Consider the following 4,804-nt stretch of genomic DNA (forward strand, 5'->3'; position numbering starts at 1 on the left):
GTTTCGTATTCATGTGTGTACAATTAACCATATAATTTGTTTACCGTATATAGTCAACGTGTTTATATTTTTTTGTCAGAGAGAGCAACTTGCAGAAGATATTCAAGATGCAAATGATAGTGCTATTATGTCGTTCCTGGATGTGTCCGCATAACCTATAGTCCCCTACGACATGCCTCAACAAGAAGATGGATGAGTTACATGTAGCATGTGCTTTTGAAATACATTAATTGATCAAGTGTTATCTTACTTAACGTGATTTCAAAATTGCACTTATGTTTTTTTAACACAGGAACTCATGTGGACTATTCGTCCTTCGTTGTTTCCAATACTGGGACAGAGAAAAATTTATTACTGCTATTTCTCAGGTGGGTACATTTTAAGTATGAAAAATCAGTACATTATATCATATATAAGTGATGAAAATAATATTATTTTTATTAATTTTCAGGAATCTATTGATAGTTCGAGAGCAAGAATGATAGCTGGAATAATTATGTTTCCCGAAAATAAGCTTACAGAAGTGAAGAATAAAGTAATTCGACTTGCAAAGAGGAAACAAAAATAAAAATATCATACGACAATTCTACGTGATTGTCGAAATATTATTTGGTCATGACTGAGGATTGTGTGTGGATACTTTATTTTTTATGTGAGTTTCAAATATTTTTAGCATGTCAAGTTTATGTACCCTGGCAAATTTATTAAAAATACATTTTAATCATTTCTTATTTTATTATTTAATTTTTAATTTATGTTCAATGAGTGTTCTCGCGAATATACGATTTGGGGTTTTAAAATACTCCGATGATATATGATGACGATCTCAGAGGCGAGCGCCGCCCGCGCCGCACATTCGCCGGTACATGGCGCATGTGGGCCGCGTCATCTGGCCAGCGGGCCCGCGCCGCGCGTCGCCCCAGGGTTGGCCGTTGCCGGCCCCGAGGTTGATTCTACATCGGCCCGCGTGTGCCCCTCAGCGCCCGAGGGCGGCGTCAGCCTCGGGATCGCCCTCCGCGGCGCCTATTGGATCCTCCTCGTACGTGCGCCCCTCTGCGGCCGAGGGCGGCGTCAGCCTCGGGATCGCCCTCTGCATCGGCTCCTGAATCCTCCTCGTACGTACCGTCTCTCTGCGGCCGCTGGCGCAACTCGCGGGCCAGTCGCGCCTGTTAATGTTATTTTTTTAAATTAAAGGAACCGGCGACTGTGCAGCGCCTCTAATCGCCCAACATGCATTATTTATACACAAAATCATATATTTGTACGAAAAATGTATATATTACATATCATGTTAAATTTGTATAACACATATCATATTATAACGTAAAATTTATATGTCGCATATCATATTAAGAACAACAAGTATAGTGCCAATAAATATGACATAAGTAAACACCGATTACAAGTCTCCCGTATCGATGTAACGAAACAAATATGTAAGTACTATTTTTTAAGACAACCAAATAAATCGTTAACTATAATCAGAAGTTGTTCTTTTTATTCAAACATTTCTTTGCTATGATCATCATGCCATGTTCCTGCATAGAAAAATTGTAATATACGTCAAAATTTTGTAAAGTATTAACTAAATAAGAAAAGAACGTTCATAAAATAGTCTGCACATACTTTGGATTCTAAGGACAATTATTTTTGAAATGACCTTTTTCTCTGCATAAACCGCATAGACGTACAGGAGGTTTCTCATCAAAACCTTTGGGTCTACCATTTGTAGTCACACCAGATTCCTTTCCACGGCCTTTGTTATTCTGCCCTTTCGATGCTCCTTTCATGTTGATTTTTTCTGGTCACCAACAAAAACATGATTTTGATTCGGCACAAAAGCATCATCATGTGCAACTCTATGCTGTCTCACATAATCTTCCTCCTCAACATCCTTATTTGCTATCACATCCTCCAGAGCAGCCTTCAGTTTATCAAATAAAAATGGTTTATGACATGCCGCATGATTTGCTTCCGCAGACAAAATAGTCAACGCACTGTACTTAGTTCTCTCCTCAGTACCTGCCCATCCCCATGCGAAGAGATCGCTAGTGCGTTTCACGGGCAGTCCACCTCTAGCATTTTTGCAGAATCTTCGCAGCACTAAGCACCTAGGTAAGTCTTGCACGTTCAACCTGGCTAAAACATAAAGAACATGCTTGCATGGAAGACCTTTACGGTTATACTATCACAACTGCATTTCACTGTTTATTCTGAATTACTAGGTGTATAGTCCACTTTGAATCTCAGTTGCCTGTTATTTCTCCATGCCACTATGAATCTCCTACTGACAGCTCCACTCAGTCTATCTATGATCTCAAGATCCGCTGCCTTCTTCATTTCTTTCTGCAAGAGGTAAAAATTCACCGCAGTGAAGTCACGGGCAGCGGCTTTTTCAATGCATTTGAACTCGTCGAGTACTGGTACAGGGAGTGTCTGTGTGGACATGTAGTCGTCGTGTGACCCGTTCTCACGGAGCCGAACAATGCAGTTCTCATAATGCACAACCATATCAACAATTGTCATGCCAGAGTCAAGATGCATATGAAGGCAAGAGTTCAAACTCTCGCTCCTCTGGTTACTCCGCATACCAAGGAAGAACCCACCGGTGAGATATGACGCAGCCCAAAGCCTTTTCTTCCGGTACATCCTACGCAACCATGTTTCAGTTTTCTCCGACTCCCATTTAGCTCTAAAAGCTGTCCATCTCGCCTCAAACTCATAATGTGTAGTGACATAATAAATAAGAGACCTGAACTCCTTAAGGAACTTGTGGTGGAGGTGTTTCTGCATGTTTTTCTCAATATGCCACGAACAAAGTCGATGCCACACGTCAGTAAGGACCTTCCTGACGACCCTTATCATGGCTGCGTCTCCGTCAGTAATTACAGACCTCGGCTTCTTCTGACAATGAGCTCTTAAGAAGGTATCCAACACCCAAACGTATGTATCCTCCGTCTCATCTGGCACAACTGCACAACCGAACACAGTGGTGCAATGATGATTGTTTAGACCAACAAAAGGTATGAATGGCATTCTGTACCTATTCATCTTGTAAGTGATGTCGAAGATGATTACATCACCAAAGTCAAGGTAATTCCGACGTGACTGAGAATCACACCAGAACATGTTTTTCAGCTTTCCTTCTGCGTCAACAGTGTGCTCAAAGAAAAAGTCTGGATCCCTTGTCTTTCTCGTCATCATGATACCAATCGCAGTGTCCGCATCACCCTTTCCTAGCAACTTCATTTTCTCCCTATAACACATGTTATAAAGCTTCCTCCTCCCGAAACCAGCCAGTGCATATGATCCATACCTACTAACGAAGTTGTCATAAATCCAATGTTTTTTGAGCCCAACACCTGCCATTGCTAAGATCTCGAGCTTCTGGTATTCCTTTATCTGATTATGAGATCGAAGATATATAACTTCATCTGGTCTAGCAAGAGTGTGACTATGATCATCGCTGAAACTGCTGACATACCAAATGGAGCGCTCTCTGTCAACCTTCACAGTTAGATGGGCCTCGCAATAGCACCGAGTCTCCGCTCTCAGCCTGCGCTTCTTCCCTTCCATGGTACAAAACTTGGCATGTCGTTTCCTAGACCTTGAACAGAGAAACCTCCTCAACCGCCTACGTGCGTCGATACCCTTACTATATTTCAAGTTGTCCTTCCTAATGTTGAAGTCACGCTTTTTCGCATAGTCGTTATAGAAATCATATGCCTCCTCGTCTGTCCTGAACGTCGTGGGCATCACCGTCCAATGCCTGTCCAGTGATTCTTGCTGGTATTCATCGTACCCAGTATCAAAATTGCACTCATCACCATTGGCATCATCATCGTTTTCGCACGCGTCACCATCTTCTTCTTGAAAAAAATACAAACAACCGTATATATCAGTAAATAGTTGTATAAGGACTATCATATGTATTCACTTTCCACTACTTACTTTGCTCGAGCTGTCATTATAAGATGCATCGATATCGTTTTCGTCATTGGCATCATCGAAAAAAATTCACTGATAGTACCCTTCCACTTCCATCTGCGCAAATTGTAAATATGATATGTAAGACTTGATGCGTATTTAATTTCACTTTAAAATAACCTACATAAATCTAAACCTACATGGCTTCCGATTTCAGCATATGAATCATCTACATCCATATCCTCATTGTCATCATCCCCTCCTATCTGTGCACAGTTAAACATGTTATTGTCATCGCGGATGCTTGTATTTAATATGGTTGAGAACATGCAGACCACTTACATTGCCACTGTAAGACTCATCCAAACTCATATAATTTTTGCCATCATGTTCGTCTTCATCCAATGACAATGATCCGTCGTCGCTACCGCCATCATCACCGTCATATCCTATTTCAGCCTCAATCTATACACATTCATATATAATTAAATATACATTCAAACATCACGTAACATCTTCTCAATTAAAATCCGTTCTTAAATTACTATGCCAGCGCCTCGCGTACCTTGTTGCCTTCGTCAGACATGAGGCGGTTGTCGCCGGATACGAGCTGCCGGCGGCGGAGGCGTCTGCCCGACTGAGGCGGTTGTCGGCGTAGCGCACAACGCGTATGTTTTTTTTCGTCGGCCAGGTACTACCGGAGATAGCGGCGGCGGCGGCGGCGCGAGAGGAGGCGGGTGAGGCGTCTTGAAGATAGGGTTCGCCGATCGTTTTTTTTTAATCACTCGGGCGTATGCAGCGGGCGCGGGCGGGCGTGCATGCGGACGTGGGCGCGTACGGGCGGGCGTGCATGCGGACGTGGGCGCGTACGGGCGGG

The sequence above is a fragment of the Triticum dicoccoides genome, chromosome 5A (genome assembly GCF_002162155.2).
Source record: "Triticum dicoccoides isolate Atlit2015 ecotype Zavitan chromosome 5A, WEW_v2.0, whole genome shotgun sequence".
In the NCBI taxonomy this organism is placed as follows: Eukaryota; Viridiplantae; Streptophyta; class Magnoliopsida; order Poales; family Poaceae; genus Triticum; species Triticum dicoccoides.